Source organism: Microtus pennsylvanicus, chromosome 20 (assembly GCF_037038515.1).
Source record: "Microtus pennsylvanicus isolate mMicPen1 chromosome 20, mMicPen1.hap1, whole genome shotgun sequence".
Lineage (NCBI taxonomy): Eukaryota > Metazoa > Chordata > Mammalia > Rodentia > Cricetidae > Microtus > Microtus pennsylvanicus.
The window spans coordinates 19,101,864-19,122,185 of record NC_134598.1 but is presented as its reverse complement, the minus strand read 5'-3'; the positions used below and the strand labels follow the sequence as shown (position 1 = coordinate 19,122,185).

Sequence of the window (20,322 nt, the reverse complement as noted above, 5' to 3'; positions counted from 1 at the left end):
TTTGGTAGGTTTTTCATAAAATATTAGATATACTAAAAGTCAATATGGGTGATGAGGTCTTATTTTCATCTAGTATTAGAAGTAGGTTTGACAAAGGGGAAGAAAAACTATGAGACTCAGATTGTTCTTGGTAGAAGCAGACAGAAAGTGAGCCATTTAACTTGTAGCCCTTATGATAATGCAATTTACAGAATTAAGCCAAACCTGACATGTTTTAGACACCATGAATATGCTTTACATTTTTGCCATTTTTTTGTGGTCAGAGAAACAACATTAGTAATTTTAATACTGGAGATACAGAAGCAGCAGCTATAAAGCTTTTAAAATATACTTATTCTATATAATGACTAAAACCAACAATTATGTACAAACTTTAGTTTTAGACATCTCAAGCATTCTGGAGTTATTAATCTTAAAATTTCTCTAAGGTTGCATCCTGTTAAGTATTCACTTAGGGCTGAAATTGGGAGTACACTCTGAAATCTTGCAAGGAGGTACCTACAAATGCTAGCTCTTTAGCTCTAAGTCAAGTGACTCACAAGAGAAGAGTGGTCCTGAAGCTTTATGTGTCAACACTGTAAGATGCACTCACAGCTTTCTCTCCTGGACCGCATCGGACAGAGCTGCTGAAACTCATGGCTAGGATGGAGTTGTAAGACTGAGTCGCAATGCTCTTAGCACAGATCTTTCTAAGCCTAAGGGATTTGGTCAGAGATTTTTAGAATGACAGGCAGCAAGCAGATATTACTTGAAAACATACAATTATTCAGGTCATTACAGACTGAATAGATGTAAGCTTTTAGATACGCAAACAAAACATCGCACATTGCCTGATCAGATTTGGTGCACGATTAAAGGTGGGGGTGAGCAACAACTCACTGTCAACACCTTTGACAGAGATAACGCAGTTTAGTTGTGGGCTGTAAATTAGGCAATGGTAGCGTGTCAGTGGGAAAATGCCCATCTTTGATAACTACTCTTTGCAATGTAAGAATATATCCTGGTTAAGAAAAGAAACTGAAATATGCAATAAAGAAAGAAGTTAGGACATCCCAAGTCTTCAGTGCAAAACTAAGATACTTGTAGAGTTTTAAAATACCTAAGCATGCTGTATGTTGCTTAATTTAATAAATGGATTTTTAAAAATAAGAATCACACATTGTGAACAATTTCTGATTACTGTTAAATAGACTGTTTTGCATACATATTTATAGATATAGACATACACACATGTATGTATAGGGAGAAAAGAGCAAGAGAAAGATGATGTATGATAGTAAAGTAAGCAATTGGTGAATCCACACAGGGGCATATGGGAACGTGTAACGTTCATGTAGCTTTTTGTTAAGTGTTTAAAGTCACAGGAAAACAAAGATAAATAATAGACAATAAAACTATCTTCAAAATACATCACTTGGAAGCAGAATACCATTTTTACCAGTTCTATATTATTACAGAGAACTGTGACTAATTTTAGGCTGTTCATTAAGTATACGATTGCCTTGTATTTAATTATAAAAGCTAATGCTTATTAGATGGTATTAGACAATGAAAACTAAATAATTTATCAAGTGAAGCAGTGGACTAAGAAATGCTTCCTATATAAATGCTACCATGGCACATACTTATGGTACTTCTTGTAGGTACAGAAAAAGGCAAAAATATACCAGTATAGGTTTTGTTTGAAAAAGAAGATTTTAGAATAGGGGAACTTATCTATTTTCTTCCTCCTCCTCCTCCTCCTCCTCCTCCTCCTCCTCCTCCTCCTCCTCCTCCTCCTTCTCCTCATCTAATTCTTTTGATAACCATTTATGTGGATTGTGTCTATGAGCCTGTGCTAGTTGTTATAGAAGCAAATGTTCAACAACAAGGAAGAAAAAGGAAGGGTAACGATAAAGGAGCTACTTATTTTTGTTGTTATGACACTTTCTTTTCCAAGTCAACAAATATTAAAACATTTCTTGGCAGTTGGAGTTATAATAATCACACGCTGGGTTCACCGTGTTTAACATTTTCATTACACTCAAAATAATTGTTTTAGAATGGGGGGGGGCGGATGATAACGAGGCAGAATGATATTAAATTGGGTGAACCAGTCTGTACCTTGAAGAGAAGGATGGGAATTAATTAAACGAGAAACTTGGGAGAAGTTAATTGGGGCTGAGGAAAGATAAGGGCACTATTAAGGCATAAAGAAATGAAACTATAACAAAATATCGGGGGGGGGGGCATCCCACTGCACACACCTAGGAGAGGAAATCGTTGCAGACTCATAAACAGCATGAGCTGCAGAGTGCCTAGGGGTGCCTCGGTTGGCTTCACAGCTCCTAAGAATACTTCCTGTCACACAAATAAATGTTTGCTGGGCGAGCAATATTGTGTATTGACAAAAGTAAAATCCAGTTTCATCTTATACATTTTTGATTCCTTCTCTATCCCGTGTTTGACCCTAGGCAAATCACTTAATCTGTTCTGACCCCAATTTCATCATCTGTGAAATGAAAGAGGGAAAAGGTCATTCTCTAAGGTGCCTTCCAGCTCTAAACACTGCTATATAGAGTTCTATTTAGTAAAATAGTCAGCTGGGAACATTTTGGTAGGAGATAATATTCTGATATGAGTTCTACATGAAAAGAATCGGGGGGAAAACAGAAAAGATGAATAATGGAGTAATGCATTCATTCAAGTAATGAAAAATAAATCCTATTGAATAAAAGATTTTTATGTAGGGGCGGCTTATGGTTTTTGTATGAAGTGACATTTACATGGACAACTGACAAAGATATGCAGACAAAGAACTCTGTACTTGCTGATTTTTATTTATAACTAGAATGACGTCATTCCTTGCTCGCATCCTCATCTAGAGTCCTGGAGAGAAGAGAATGTGCTCAAAATAAAGCATCAAGTTGCAGAAGCTTAAGACAACTGCTAGTGTACCCTACAGAACTGGGAATGCCCATCTTGGAGAAGAGAAGCTCAGTTGTATATAAATTCTCTGGACCAGTCTCAAACTCAGCTGAGTTTGAGCATCATATCCATGGTATGTTCTGTCCGAATACTGGTTTCCTTGTGTCTTTTTGTTCTGATCAGTCATCTCGTCCCACCTTCTATCACACCATTTAGCAATGCATACACATAACACATAATTGCTCCATGTCTCTATTCCAGCTGTGATGCTTTTGTCTTTCTAACTAGAGCTGGCCACATACCGTACATGTCCATGTTTCCTTTAAATGAGGTACTTAATGAGTCAATATTCCATATAGGTGGAGAAAAAGAAAGGGCATACTCTGAGTTCAGACATGGATAGGAATGTTGGCAGCCACCACAAATGTCTTTCCATTATCAAGCCTAACTAGTGATTTTTAAAGTCCCTATCTTGTCTTGTTAATCATTGTCCAATTATCACAGGCATTTTGGAAAGATGGGTCATGGTGGTTATTACTTGGTGGTGAAAGGAACATGGATTTTTAATGACAAAAGCCCAACTAATTCTTCAAAGCACACAACGATATGACAGGACTTCTGGACATTGAGATCTGACCTACTGGTGACAGAGGAGGAGGCTGTTTTCTTAGCCATTTTAGAACCGAGTGGAGTAAGTCTTAGGAGTTTATGTTCAAACCTAGACCACTGTAGCAAATACATATTTGGATGCAGCACTTTGTATCTGTGAGCTAGAGGGTATTGGGGTAATAGATGTGCAAAAGAAAAGGAACACAAAAGGGGAATAGGACTTGTAAGAAGAGGTCCAAGCTCAGAGCTTTATTTCTGGCTTATTAATTTTTGTAGCTGGAGCTAAAACAGAGAGTCTCGTACAAGGCAGGCAAATATTCTGCCACTGAGTGCCAGCTCTAGTCTTATGAATAGTTTTTATAAAGAAAGTTGAAAGTCTGTAGATATCTTTACATAGTGTTCTAATTTACTATATAAACAATATACCTTTCATGATAGGACAGAAGATGGTGAGATCATAAGAAATGAAGATACATTGACTTCGCTTTCATGACTTCCTGGGTGTTTCACTAGGGAGGGTGGGGTTGCAATTCTCTACCAAAATTTAGGTTGCTGTGAAGAAAACGATGTATGTAGACCTGGTTTGCTACAAATTCAAAACCAGCACTGTGCTGGAGACTTTATATAAATGAGGCGTTAGAACACTGCATGAGGTATCTCCATTTTTATGGCAGTAGCTTCATCATTTGTGCTTTGTGTGCAGTTCAGCAACATCCCCTGTGGTGGCCAGGGTACCCAGGTATAGGGCTTACAGTGCTAGGTCAACCACAACAATCCCGTAGCCATAGAGGAAGGGTTCTTTGGTCTGCCTCTGTTGAGCACCACAGAAACTATATGGTAGACGTTAACCTCTTCAGGGTATCCTGTAAGCGCTAACATTCCTAGTTTGGAAAAAGCAACAGAGCTAAAAAAAATTATTACTGCTACTTAATAACACACACTCAGTAGACCGCATGTGTTTATCACACCCGTCGTCACGGGGATGAGGTAATGTAGGTGTTAAATATCTTGATTTACATATGAGCAAGTGAAATTCACAACTTCCTTATAAGTAAGTGTTGGAGCCAGGATCTAAATTCAGTTCTGTTAGGATCGAGATCCAGTTTTTAACTAGCAACATGGTTGTGGTGCCGGAGCTGCTGCCGCTGCACTTGGAGAAGCTGGAAAACCAATTTTCTATGTCTTTATCTATCATGGATTGGGCGAATCATCTTGAAACCATTGGCAAAAGGTTGTCATTATCACAGCTTCTACAATACATGTAGAAAATGTAGTAAAAGGAACTCAATCTATGGTTTTATTGAGATATCCTGAATTTGTGAAAGTAATTGGATCTACATAACAGCTAAGGAACTAAATAAAGCCTTTAAAAATTAAAGGTTTCCAAGCAATGTGTAATATGGATTTTCTGTTAATTTTTTTTACTTTATTTATTTTTATTTTTTTTATTGAGAGAAAAAAATTTCCGCCTCCTCCCAGCCTCCCACTCCTCCCCTCTCCCCCCACTCCTCTCCCCCCTCCCCCCACTCCTCTCCCCCTCCCTCTCCAGTCTGAAGAGCACTCAGGGTTCCCTGCCCTGTGGAAAGTCCAAAGTCTTCTCCCCTCCATCCTGGTCTCGGAAGGTGAACATCCAAACTGGCTACGCTCCCACAAAGCCAGAACATGAAGTAGGATCAAAACCCAGTGCCATTGTCCTTGGCTTCTCAGAAGCCCTCATTGTCCGCCATATTTATTTCTTGAGATTATAATAAATTGTATCATTTCCATCTTCCCCTTCCTTTCTCCAAACCCTTCCTTATCATATTACCCTCCTTGATTTCTTTCACATTCATATTCTCTTTTTAAATAAATTGTTACATCCATTTCTAAACCAGCATAATCCCTAACTGCATTCTAAGTATTTGTACTTAGATCCACATATAAGTGTAGTCACAATGGGATTCATGCCCAGTATCACAACTTCTAAATTAAACAGTTTGCAAATTAACAAAGCATATTACTCGCCATGGGAAGAAGATTCCATGCAATCAGATGGTTCTCAGGATACATGTATCATGAGATATAGAAGACATTTTATATGCGTGTTTTAAATGATGGGTTATATATTTCCACACAGTTCCCAAAAGATAATATTGGTAGTAAATAAAACTACATGGTCACTGAGCCCTAAAGATTCATTGTCTCAAAATCAGTCAATAAGTCATGAATCAAAGCTGAAATCATCATCTCAGGGCTGGGAAGCATAAGTCCACACCCACCAAACAGCTACATGTGACATTTTTTAGACTGTTAGATCTCAGGAAAAAGATCCTCTGGTCAAGCCTTGGAAGCTAAGTTTTCCTCTGACCCTGTCATCCCTCATTCTCCCCAAAGGCAAGCTGCAGAAATTCCAACTTCCCTATTCCAATTCAGGTCATAGAAAACAGACAACCTCTTCCTTAAAACCAGTCTACTTAAAAGCATTGCCGTAAAATTGCTCTGATTTGTCTACGTAAAGGACAGGCACAAAAGAGTACTCTGAGTTGCTTTGTTAGATTTTTTAGGTCATAAATTCCACATTCTAAAACGGGCCAGCCCTGTGGGTGGAAGGAGAGCTTCAGAGAGCCCTTGCTTGCTCATAACTTTTGCCCCTAGGTCTATCACTATTGGATTAGTCCCTTTCTGTTCAACCAGGTTTTATGTAGCTACCCAGGCTTTACCAAACCCAAGCATAGCAACAGATTTTTCATTCAGTGTCTTTGGGTCTTTCAAGAACTCCACTGTCTTGTAAAACTATGATCAATTAAATCTGTATGGTTTTTGTCCTGTTATTTGTCTGGTTATAATAACTGTCTTTTGCCAACTTATTCAACAGATTCAATGGTCAAATATGTAGAGGAAAAGTTTATACTTGTCTACAAAATGGGAACTGTTCCATTACAAAAGCCCTAGAAGAAAAAGATTTCAAATATACTTTGGATAGATTATATATTACTGTTTGGCATGGTGGTAAACACCTTTAATCCCAGCACTTGAGTGGAAGAAGCACACAGATTTGTATGCGTTTGAGACCAGCCTGGTATAAATAAAGAGTTATGGGAAAGCCAAGCCCACATAGTGAGACCTGTCTCAAACAAACAAACAAATCGTCAAACCCAAAATATTCTCCGTCCCCCAAATTTGGGAAAGAAAGTTCCACTTCATATTTAAATGAGAAAATTGTCAAAGAAGATGATGAAATTTAATTCTGAAACTGGATATGTTTTCAGTTATTGTTTCAGAACCATGGACTTTAGATTATCCACCCAAAGAAAAGAAGAGAGGATGTGTAGAAAGTAAAAGTGTAGGAGGACATGCTCATGAAGGCGTAAGACCCAACCCCTCAGTTTCAATTAATTTTTTCCCCTTAGAATGGACATAAATGTAATCCTTCAAAATTCTAAACCAGTCATTTATTCCGAGAGGAAGTTTGGGCAAACAATTATGGTTTGAAAAAATGGAGACTACCCCATTAGGATGGGGAATGCAGATAATTCACACTAAATTTTTCTCTTGAAGCAGCAGTTAGGTGCACGGCCATTTGAGAACTGCGGCAGTGTTCAATAGAATTTCGCATTAAAAACTGACACTATTTTGCCTAGTATGAAAGGGAGGCTCCTTTCACCCACGAAATGAAATAATGAACAGAATAAAAGCCGATCAAGTGCGGCAATGACATGGCTGAGCGGTTTTCTCGGCTCCCGTTCTCTGATCCTTCAGATGTCTAATGTGAAAGGCAACTGATTTTCACTGTCAAAAGAATGTGATCAGGAATATCAGAGTAATTCCTATGGAGCACACAGATTTCCTGGGAGATAGGGCTCTATGCAGGGATTGTAAAGGTCTGGGTTGGGGCTCTCTGATATAGAGCTCAATGGGAAACCAACCTTCAATGTGAAATTATAATTACTTTGGAATTACGTGCTTTATAGCCAGAGTGTGTGTGTGTATGTGTGTATTTATTTATTTATTTATATATATATGTATGTATTTGTGTGTATATATACGTATATATGTGTGTGTGTATATATATATATATATATATATATATGTATTTGTAAAGTATCCCCTGAATGATCTCTTATTGCAATTTCATTTTTAGCCTTTAAGAACAAAATTATTTTTAGCATAACCATTTCTGTACTCTTGAAATCGAGAACACCAACAACAGACCCTACCACATAATAATTCACCCTCACAACTTCAATGGCGTCTACCAATGTGGGCTTGTAATTTTACTCACAAGAGCAATCCAAACCAAGACGCGAAGGCCATTAAATAGTTTAAATTCTAACTACATTAAGAATGGTACAACATGGTTGACAGAGGTTGCCGGAAAGTTCGAACCTTGCTGGAGACAAACACAAATCACAGTCTTAATGTTAAAACTGGAGGCGTCCTCCAGTGCCACGAAGGTTCCGTGTCTCTCGCGGGCAAATTTCAACAACTTTTCTAAGGCACCATTCTAGAAGCTCTCTGGTATATAAAAGAGCACAAGTCATTGCCCGATCTTGACAATTACAATCACAACCATCACCACTCAGCGTACTAACTCTACACTGACATCTCTTTCTGTTACAGCTGTTAGTTAATACTGGGGCAATGGAGGGGGCTCAAGAGAATCTCTCTAACTACATTCAATTTACAATCCTCGGCACATTGTCCTGCACGTATGACGTTCTGAATTAACACCGGTTGAGCGGAATGAATTCCAAGCATCCCGTCAGTGTCTTTCTCTACATACTAATAGCATTGTATTGCTGACAATGTTCTCTGCTCCTTTGGTGGCACAGCTGACTCAGGTCTTGAATTGCACTTGGACTTAATCTTAATGCTCCATCTCATTTCTGTGCACGCAGGCCCATGGAGTTTCTTTTATAGCCCAGCTATTTAGGAAATGGAGCTACAGTTTTTGCTATATGAAAATGTTTAATAAAAATTAGTAATTGGATCTTCCTAGATACTACATTTTTTAAAAACTTTACCGTCTTTACAACTTTGAATCACAGGTCTTATTTGGGAACCTATTCATCTGCCTAGCTTCAAATCAAACTTCATCAGCTGCTTATTTTATTACTTATTATTTTATTATTTATTACTTCCATGACATTATGCGTTTAAGTGTAAAACATTTTTAATCCTATACAGAGATATATAAAGTGTATTCAATACTCTTTGAGATCACAGATGGTAAAAGTGTCCTGGTAGATTTTTTTTCCCTTTGTGAGTATATACTTTATATTTGTTATGGGTAGGAATTGCAAAACTAGAATATTGCATCTTATTACATATTACGTTTTACCCTCTGTTCTCCCTACAGTTGTCTGATAAATGCTACCCCTTGTACCTTATATCTTGCTCATTTGCTTTTATATTAATAACAGTAAGTAAGATAAAGAGCCAGAATTAATTCTTTGATATATCATAAGGGACATATAGTAGAGAACTCTCAAGGAAAGTCACCTGAACAGGGAATTGGAATCAATAGACTGGTGAAGCAACCTACAAACTGACAAGTCTCTTGTACTTTTTAAAACCAGACTGCCTATAATCCTAAACGGTTCTTCCTGTATGGCGTAGTATTCATGTTCATTTTTTAAAAATAAACAAGTGCCAATAAAGTACACTGACAGGGGAGACCTGGCTCACAAAGGCACAATTTATTACCACTCAAAACTGTCTTTCTTCTTGTGGTAGTTTGAATAACTATGACCCCACAGACTCATATATTTGGATGCTTAGTCACCAGGCAGTGGGACTATTTGGAAGGCTTTGGGAAGGCTTAGAAGGATTAGGAAGTTTGGTCTTGGTGTAGATGTGGTGTTGTTGGAGGGAACCTGACACTGAAAATGGGCTTGGAGGTTTCATAGCCCTCATAGCAACCCACGGTCGTCCTCTCTCTGTCAGCTGCCCATGCATCAGGATGTGGCTCTCAGCCACCACTTTAGCTCCATATGGGCCACCATGCTCCTGCCCCACCCATTCTCTATGCCATGATGATAATGGACTGACCCTCTGAAACTGTATGCAACCCCAATTAAATGCTTTCTTTCTTCAAAGCTGCCTTGCTCATGGTGTCTCCTCAAACAATAGAACACTGACTAAGGCAATACCTTTTTTTAAAAATTGCAGGTTGGAACCAAATACAGGAATAATATATTTGATACGTTACTTTTATCTCCCTTAGTAAAATGCTTGCATTGGCTTTTTAAAAGTTTTTTTCTAAATTTTGAGATCATAACATAATTAACAACATTTCTCCCTTCCTTTTCCTCTCTCCAAACCTTCCTACAAACCACTTCCCATGCTCTTTAATATGCATGGCCTCATTTTTCACTAATTGTTAACATTACTTAGTTACTTGTGTGTATGGTCTCAGGAATGATCGTTAGCACTGGACAACCAATTGGTGTGCCCTTCTTTTGGAATCTCCTCTCTCTCATTCCCAGTTTTTCTCAGTTGCCAGTTGTTCTTTGGCTCTGTCTACACTGGTATGTCCGTTGGTGTTGTCCTTATAGAGCTCACATTTGGACAGTCATGTTGGTGAAACTTTCTGGGTATAGCTACAGATCTTTCCAGAAGATACATCTCACAGCAAAGTCCTTGAAGACTGGCTTAAAAACAGTTTTAATATAAGAAGAATCAATAATTATGGCATTAAGTGGCTATCAATATAATTAAAAACATCTCGATTTTTTTCAGTCAAATTAAATTTTATATACGAAGCTTATGTAAGTTAAATTTTATGAGACTATATAAATCCTTAAAAATTATATTTCTGCTTATATTCTTATTTGAAGTGCTGGGGATTAAGCTTGGGAGTCTTGCTAATACTAAGCAAGCATTCTACTATCGAGTTATGTCTCTAACCACAGATAAATATTTCCTGTTGCTTTGATAAAAACACAATGACCAAGGCAACTTAGTGTAGAGAGTGATTATTTAGGCTTGTGGTAAGAGAGGGTGAGTCCATCATCAGTATAGCAAGGAAGCATTTCAGTCACAAGCATGGTGGCTGGAACTAGAATCCATCTGCAGACACATATATCCTCCAGCAAGCCCACTCCTCTTAAACCTACCCAAACAGTTCCACCAACTGGGGACCAAAGATTCGATTCCTGAAATTATTAGGAACATCTTTTTCAAACCACCACAATGAATGTATATTATTGACCTGCATATAGGTGATTTTAGATAGAGACACTTCTAAAAGTATGCATGAATAAGAGATATATTCATATGTATATAGAAGTTGCTAGAGTTATTATACTCCAGAGACAATAATTGAAATATAGTGTAATTATCTGACATGATATTATAAGTAAGGAATCAACCAATCTTATCTAAATCTAGTCAATAAAGAATATGTACCCATACATTTAAGACAAGTTAAAAGTTGAAATATCATTTAGTCTTAACAATTAATTAAAAAGAAACTGTTAAAAGACTATTCATGTTTATTTTGTAGAGTGATTGCTTCTCCAAGGTGATTGATTCATTCACCACATGTATTCATTCAAAATATTTCATTGCTCAAAATATTTGCTTTGGGCAAGGCACTATTCAAAGAGGAAAACACCTGAAAAAATTCTTTTTCTCAAAAAAAATTAATTGAGAAGGCGAAGTACTCAGTGAGGTGGTAAACCCACTGCTAACTCTCTGCTTGAGGCAGACTAGGGTAAGTTCCCAATATATACAAACTAAATTCTGTAGACGAGCAAGTCCTGGAAATACCTGGTCCCTGAAGGAAAACCACATTTTCTGCGTTTGAAAGAGAATCTGGTTGAACATATTCTATTAGTTTATACATATTTTAAAACTCCTGCTTAGCCGGGTGGTGGTGGCGCACGCCTTTAATCCCAGCACTCGGGAGGCAGAGGCAGGTGGATCTCTGTGAGTTCGAGGCCAGCCTGGTCTACAAGAGCTAGTTCCAGGACAGGAACCAAAAGCTATGGAGAAACCCCATCTCAGAAATCCAAAAAAAAAAAAAAACCCCTCCTGCTTAACAATATTTAATAAATTAATTAATATGGGAATAATTTTCAAAGAGACTTAGTATGTATCTAGCATTGACAAGTATACGCAGAGAATAAAAGTGAGGACAGCAAATCAGGTCTGATATAAAAAAGAAAGAAGTGGACTTAAATGTATTAGAACTGATGCTGTGTACATGGTTAGTAACTCAACATCTGGCTGATACTTCTTTCCAGAACTGAATAGAGAACCATTATCTTGACAACACAGTTAGTTATAAAATTATCTTTATTTGCAAAAGTATTACTATAAAATTTCTTAGTGCTTTGGGCTAGATACTATTCAAAACGGAGTTCTTAAACATTTATTGCAGCTGTAACTAATTAATTAACTTCTAATTACCCTGTAAACTTGTGTATTCATACATAGCACGTCTAAATAAATAAAAATTCATCCAGGGTTCATTAGCTAGAGAATAGCATTACATGCATGGAAAATATTTTAATTACACTAATTTTACAAGTGAGTTTGAATCAGTCACCAAGTCAGAAATTGCAAATATTTCTGAATCTGTATAGTTAGAAGAGAGCTAAGTTAATGTTTGGTTTTATCTTCTATTTTCTTTACCACTTCTGTAGCTCGACTCTGCGAAGTTTAAAAAAAATGTATTTCCCCCAATACTATCACTTCCCAGGACAACTTTAATCATTAAAAAAGAACTTATTTGCACAAGGCATCATACTAGCATAGTGGTCGGATTAAAGAAGCAAAGGAAAGAAAACAATCTGCATTGACGATGCTGATGTATGGAGTCATTCTCTCAGATTCTTTCCATGCAATCTGCAAACGCATTAACAATGGCTATAAAGCAAAAGCAATCTACCCTACTCATAACACACAAGGGCAAAGGCATTGAAAACTTTGAAAGCACAATTGATCGCTGCATTAGCAGAAATTACCCACGAATAAGAATGAATGCTACTACCACGTCGGACTTCAAAAGTCGCGTGCGTCTTCTAATGCATCCTGCATAAAAGCGTCATGTTCAAACCACTGAATAATGAAAAATGAGATATTTGTGTAAGTACTATTCACATGAAGAACTCTTTTAATATGACACTCTCAGGAAATCTATTACTGTTCTTCCATCGTGAATGCCAGGAACCTGTTCCTACATGCATTTTCTATTTCTCCTACCCATTTCTAACACCCAGTTGCTCTTGAGATAAGGGCCATAAGAAATGTATTTTTTTTTACTTAGAGAAAGAATATAATCTGTGCAAAATTACACAAACCATGCTTATTTACTTTACTGTTTACTGAATATATTTTATATTTTATTGCTTTCTAATACCATATTTAATGAAGAGGTATTTATTACACTAAATATAAGGTTGCATTATTATTTACCATCTATAAAAAAAAGGCCTAATATGGTTTTAAAATTTTTTTATTGAGTGGAAGAATTACTGATAAAGCCTTATATTTTTTTGTTCAGAGCAGAGAGTTTAGCTATATCCCAGTATGGCCTCAAAATGTCAATCCTTCTTCCTCGGCTTCCCTGGCACTGGGGTTAAGGATATGCACCACTATACCTGTCTTACCTGAAAATATTTTTGATTTCCTAAGAGGTAGTGGATATCTATGTAACCAAGAAAATCATAATTGTCCAGATGCTAAGGCTCACAGTACAAACATGGACGTCAGTTTTTCTGAAATAAATATGTGTACTTTATCTTTCATTATGGAAAAAATTGAAGCTAGTTGTTTTCCTATCATCTCATCAATGTGTTTTTGGATTTTTGAACTTCTGTTTTATTAGGTTGGCTAGGAATCTGCCTAATGTTGCAGTGTTTACACTTACATTTTCACAAGAAGAATAAAGTAAAGCTACATTTCAAAGTATACTCTTTTTCATCAGAATAAATAAATATCTGACAGGGTTATTAGGACATAAATAAAACCAATGATACAAAATGGCTTCTATCAAACTAAAGTTTTTGAACTTTTGAATGCATTCATCAATGAAGACATCTTTTAGACAATGAAAATGAACTAATGTTTCTACAAAAATAAACTGAGAGAGTGTCACTTAATAAACCTGGGGATATTCAACACCTCCCCATTTTCTATGGTACTCTGATCAAATGTGAAGACCTTTTGCCACTATACTGCATATAAGAAATGGATAAATTTAAATATATGTGACCCAGGAATGTATAGTGAGATACATTAATTCATAGACAAACTATGTGATCATTAGACATGGGCCATTGAATTATGAGAACTTCATGTTTATCAGGCTCTCTTAACTTGTTAATCTATCAAGGTGATGAACAAATGCATTAAACATCTACAATGATTCAGCAGGGAACATTAATAACTGCCCTTGAAAATATATTTATGGAATAGATATCATTCCTCATCTCTGTAGGTAAATAACTTCCTTCTTTCTTGAGAATAATCAAGCAGAACATAAACTTCCAGAGTCAGTTCGTTAACTTAAAATTACAAAGAAAGTGATTATAAATGCTTGAATAATATTCCATTTCAAATAATGAGAAACTCAAAGAAATGATGCATAAATTCAACAAATCAAGCTTCAGAATGCAATTCCTTAAGCAATAATATACCAAAGGCCTTCCAGGGGTATTTTAAATAGCTCTTTAAATAGCTATAGTATCTAATAGAGAGAAAGATTCATATTGAAGTAGTTGTTCACTAATACTGACTTATAAAACTGTAAGAAGATGGAAACAAGCTATTTGGTAATATAAGTATATATTATTATTGCCAGTCATCTCAGAAGGTCACCTATGCTGCTCTGGTGTGACATATTAGAAAGAGAAATACTCCCAGAATCAAACAACCTATGCCACTTGCTATTAGTAGATAGTAACGCATGAATATGCAAACTTACATTCATTGCATGGTAAACTCATTGCCTATAGATACTTATGCATAGAGTATACTCACATATATGCAAATATGCATTTACATATAGGTCATTTATATATGTGCTTCTAAGAAAATAATATTTTATTCTATTTCAATAATCAGATGTCTGATACAAAATGTATTTATTATTCTTTTTTTTCTAGCTTTGAGAATCTGGAGTAATACTCCCAAAGCAAGCTCTTCAATTTGGTTACTCTTGATTTAAAAAATAGTCATTATAATATCAAAACCCAGTATAATTTAAACATCATTTGCAGGATTTGCAGCAATTCTATAAAGCAAATACCATTACATTGATGGCTTTAGTCTAGAAGTTTTAAATTCAACTAAAAGGAAATAGAATAATATTTATGAGGCTCAGGATCCACACTGAAGAGATGGTGGCTCATGTGTGTATGTGTCTGTGTGCAACACTCTTTTGTGTGGTATTTCTTTCAAAGGGAAATTATTCTGAATTCAGGTCTTTAAGAGATGTTGAAAAGGTGCGTCATGCCAAAATACTTCTAGACAAATCACAGTTGCCTAAATATGACACCATGAGTATTGTTGTTGTTTTTACTATTTGATCTTTTGGGGGGGCCTGCCACCAAGCTCTCAAAGAAATCATTTACAGGAGCATCAGTCTTTCTTATCAATGTCTGGCCTTAACTTGGCTTGTTTCTAGACAGTTTTACTTATCTTAAATTAGGCCAGCTATATTTTGCCTCAGGGCCTTTATATTTCTCTATTTCTGTATATATTTCTTTACTTCTTTCTCCATGGCTTGCCATATAACTGGGTGACTGGCCCCTGATATCCTTCTCTTCTTGTTTTATCTTGCTCCTCTTTTTTCCTCCCAGATTTCTCCTCCTTTTTATTTTCTCTGTTTTCCGTCCCTGCTTATCCTTTCTCCTGCCTTGCTATTGGCCGTATAGCTCTTTATTAGACCATTAAGTGTTTTAGACAGGCAAAGAATCACAGCTTCCCAGAGTTAAACAAATGCAGCATAAAAGAATGCAACACATTTTTGCATCATTAAAACAAATGTTCCACAACATAAACAAATGTATCTCAAAATAATATTCCACAACAGTGTATAGCTTTGAATAAAGTTCAATACCCAAACTTCACATTCAAAATTCACTCTTGTGAACTTTATCTTCTGAATATATCTTTATTTACCTAAAAAGCTATCACATAAGCAAATTAATTAGTTAACAATTAATTAATCAATGCTGGAAATTGATCATAGGGATTGAGCAATACTTCAGTTTCATATACACACTCTAAATGAGGACGACTGCTTTACAATTATATATTAGTCACAGGAAATACAGGAAAAGTACCTGTTAGCTGTCAAGATGCTAAAATATGTAACGTACAGGCAGGATCTCAAGAAGACACTGATCATCATCTCAGGGAAAGAAAGTGGGCTCTGTTTCCTTTGGCTTCAATTTTAAAAATTCAAACAAAATTACATAATAAATGTAGTAGTAAAAATGAATTTAAAACTAGTAAATAAGAATCCACTGAAGAGAAGTCCAGACTGGAGCAGTTCTGGCTCAAAGGAAATACCTTCCTTGGCTCTCGTGAGAATATGTTGCTCAAGGAAGTCCCCTGTGCATGCTGACAGCACCCCTCTTTCAGCCATTGCTACTGCATGGCAGGTGTCACCAAAGGTGTGACAGTTCCATGTTGGATCTGCAGCTGGGTTTCTCTTAAGTCTGGCTCTTCATGTTTGAGGGACTGGGAGGCCATCTTTGTTTCTACTCCAAGACATGGGCCACTCTAAAGTCACCCATATTCAAAAAAATGATTGACTTTCCTTTAAGATGGCTTCTTTATGCTTCATGGCCTATTTACATCATTTAGGCAGGAGATGTGTAATCCAACCAGGAAAAAAAAAAACCCTTTAGGTGGTCTTTGGTGATTCTAATCCCTCATTCTGAAATATGTGTTTTATTACCAATTCCTTCCTTTTTAATTAAATACCCAATTGCAGCAACAATTCATCAGTCACAACCTCCACTAAAAGAGCAATAATTACGTCTTGCCTTATAGAATGAGGTAAGGAAACCAATGCAATCCAGTCCAGCACCAGGATTTTTCTCAAGATCATTTCTAGCATGAAAATGCACTAATACATAGATTTTTTTTTGTTAGAAAGCTTGCTACGGGGCTGTGGTATTGCATGTTGCAGCTCCCCTGTTTCATTCAGCGAGGATTAAGCCTAAAATTGTTCTCAAAACATACATTCAAGGAACGTTATACAGACTGAAGAGGTTATAGTGAGAGATATATACCTATATTCACATATGCATTCAGTAACAAAGAATAAAAAAAAAAGAGCCCATGAACCTGAAGGAGAATGAGGAGGGATGTATGGGAGGGCTTGCAGGAAATAAAAGGAAGGCAGAGATGTACTTATAATCTCAAAAAGTAAAGAGACAGGGAGAGAGGAGAGAGGTGTGTCGGGGGAGAGGTTTTGCTCTTCTCATTTTTTATCCTTAAAACTTAAGGCTCCTTCAAAGCTTTAGGGTATGTGAGCTATATCTGGAGATGCACAGCCAACTAAAAATTAAAAGTAGGAAGGGCAAAATAGTGCTTTTTTTCTTCAAGTTTATCAGTCCCACACTTCTCGTTTAATTAAGCAAGCTGCCTAGTGTCTTAACATAATTGCTATGACAAAACTATATTCCAATAAAAATATCAAAAAGAGTGATAATACTTTAAATATTTACATACTTTTAAAATGTCTGATTTCAAGGAAAGCTCCAGGGGGCTCAGATTCTTCAGTCAGCTTGTTAATATAAACTCTGAGAAACTACTACACCATGGTTACGGTGAGATTTCAAAACTTTGCACATGATTGATTTTCTTTCCACGCGGGGCTATCACTCACTAGTAGAGCACTTCCTTAGCATTTTCAGGGGTTTGATATCACAAAACAAACCAATAATCAATACAAGCAAATGTACATGCCCCTAAAAACCCTAGCAATACAAACCATACCCCTTTAATGCCATAGGCATCACAATAAATGTTCCGAGGCCCACAGAGGTTCTGAGATCACACTTGCGAAGATTTGATAGAGCACACCAAACGCATGTTTAGAAGCGGCTTCTGTCTGAAAGCCAGTCTTGCTTCTAAATAATTAGGAGATCTTAGGTTGAATATGGGTATCCTGTCCGACATGTCTGTCTTTTGGGAAACAGAAGTGATGCCTTCCATCGGGAATTTCTTGAAGTGCCAAACATACAACTCCCTCACAGCTGCGAACACGCCTGTGCAGACCATGAAATCTAAGTTCGCTCTCTAGTTTTTCTTCTGCAAGCTTATTAGTCCCACAGTCTTATAGTCAACGTCAACAGGACCAATAGTGTTTAAGACTCTTGAATTATTTGATAATGGGAGATATTATAGCTCATTTTATCTTTCCCCCAAGGTTCAGGAGGAGAAAAACACAAACACAAACAGCTGTTTTGATCTTGTAGGTCACCTTTGATGGTCAAATGCAATAGCTACTTTGCAAGAATAAAGGGGACATATTGAGGAGGTATGTTCATTTTAACAAAGTAATAAACTTGTTAGCGAATGAACCTGTTTGCTATTTATAAGTAATCAAAATTTTCAGGAGATATGCTAAAAAAATGTAAAATGCTCAAAGTGATTTCCTTTTAAAGGATAGGTTTGAGTTTGGCATGGTGTTACTTGGTGCTAATTCCAGCATTTAGGAGGCAAAGCCACAAGTTCAAGTTCAGCAGGCTCTGTAGAATGAATGTTGTTCCATGCTAGGCTGCATTGTGAGCAAATGTTTTAGGAAAACAAAATGATTATGAACTATAGGTTTGGACACTCTAAAATTTAAAAATTTAGATTTATTGTGGAGTTACACAGCACTCTAAAGGGAAAAATACTTTCCTTTTTCCTTTTTCTTTTCTTTTTTTAAGGAGAAGATGGTAGCATCCTACTAATTTTTCTATTTGGGGCTAATTTTCTTGTTTGGAATATAAAATATCCCTTTGCCAATAATATTCAGCTTTAAAATCAGTTTTTGCTGTTAAGTGCTCATCATTTTAACTTCTAAACTATACAATGCTATGATTCTTTCTAAAACAATACTTGGACGATGATGATGATGATTATGCTTTTTAAGACAGTGTATTTCTGCATAGCTCTGGCTGCCCTAAAATTCACTCTGTAGACCAGGCTGGCCTCGAACTCAGAGATCCATCTACCTCTGCCTCTTTGAGTGCTGATTTAAATGCACAAACCACTGCTGCCCAGCTAATACTTGGATTTTTAAAAGAAAGGTCTTGGCAGTACTTTAAGATTACATAAATAAGCTTAAGGATTACTATATATGAGGGATGGGATTGGATGACTTTCTAAATCACCATTCTATATACATCAAGGAAAATAAACCAATCGGAGAAAGAATTTACCAGAAGAAATAGTTACTATTTATAAGGCACACAATAGACTCTCTACCCTTTATTTAGCTCCTTTTCTTTTCTCAGTAGTACAAAACCAATTTTATAAATCAGTTGTCTCCCAGTGAAATGTGCAGCCCAATTCAAAGAGGAGCCCGTGAAGCTTAACCATATGAAACAGTCTATCAGAAGAGCACCCGCATACATTCCTTCAAGGATGTTACTTATTGAAAGGGGTTTTGCTTCCATTTGTTTTCTTTTTCCTGTTCTTTCTGATGCGGATTTTTGCAACTATAAACAAAAATATATTTGTACGTATATTTGAATACATACATGCATAAATACACACATACATGGGCACTGAAAGAGCCATGGTTTGCACGTATAATTATAGTAAAAGTTTATCATGTGCCATGCAAATGATGTGGTAATACCAAGGTGTCTAGCCTCGTCACAGATCACTGAAAAGCTGTTGTCGAAAGTCATGATCAGTCTGCATCTGGGTCTCATCACCTGTTTGCTAGTCTTCTTCAGTGTTGGAGCAGGAATTAATTTTTTACATTAATTTAAATTTTAAACAACAGAAGTTTTTGTAAGTTCCACAGAGTAAACAAGATCTCAACATTAGAACAACACAGCACGGAAAACCAACATCTATTGTGGAAAAGGAGCAAGAGACAATCACAGTAGCACAAATCCATGATTGTGCCTGTCTCTCTTGCTACCGGTATAACAGAATTAGATAAATTCTGTCTGCTGCTCACAGAGAAAAGCAGAGAATGAAGAAACCGTACTTCTTGAAGTTGTAGGACATGCATTATCATTCTCTATAATTTATATTGGTCTCCTACTAAGCTGTGGTGTTTTGAAGAGAAAAATAAAAACTGACTCCCTGGTCGCAGTACATGGTGCTTTTGCCTTTCTAAGAGAGGAAGTAAATTCCTGTACACTTTCACTGACAGGGAAATGTCCCGGTGGCCTGTTAATTGAAATGGACAACTTCCTATGCCTAGAAATTTGTCAGGTGGCCCTGTCGTAGCAACATAACACAAACCACAGGCACAGACGGTATGAGTCACAGTCACAACATGCTGCTGGTTAAACTGATTAAGGGAGATAGAAATCACACGTTGAAAAATAAACTGATGATTACAGAAACATACCTTAAAAGCTGCTAACTCATCAGGGTAAAGAATGGGCTTCACATTGTATTTCATTCCTGTTCAAGGTCACCAAAACTGTTCATTCAGAGGTCAAGGGAAGAGACAGTGGGATTTCCAAATAATTTTAAATGTGAAGTGTCAAAGTGTTGGATCCTACGAGCCGTTTTGTTTCTTAAAAATGAGTTTTTGTATCATTTCCCTGCTTAAGCATCCTCTGGTGCAGTACACCACGCAAAAGCAATTTGTGGAGGTGCAGAAAGAAAAAACATATAATATGTAAC

At 36.6% G+C, this 20,322-nt stretch overlaps 1 protein-coding gene across 3 annotated transcripts in view; it reads right to left on the bottom strand.

The window, feature by feature from the left end:
* Positions 1 to 20,322, bottom strand: part of Syt1 (synaptotagmin 1) — a 492,018-nt gene that overhangs the window by 329,207 nt on the left and 142,489 nt on the right. The gene's annotated exons all lie outside the window — the stretch shown is intronic.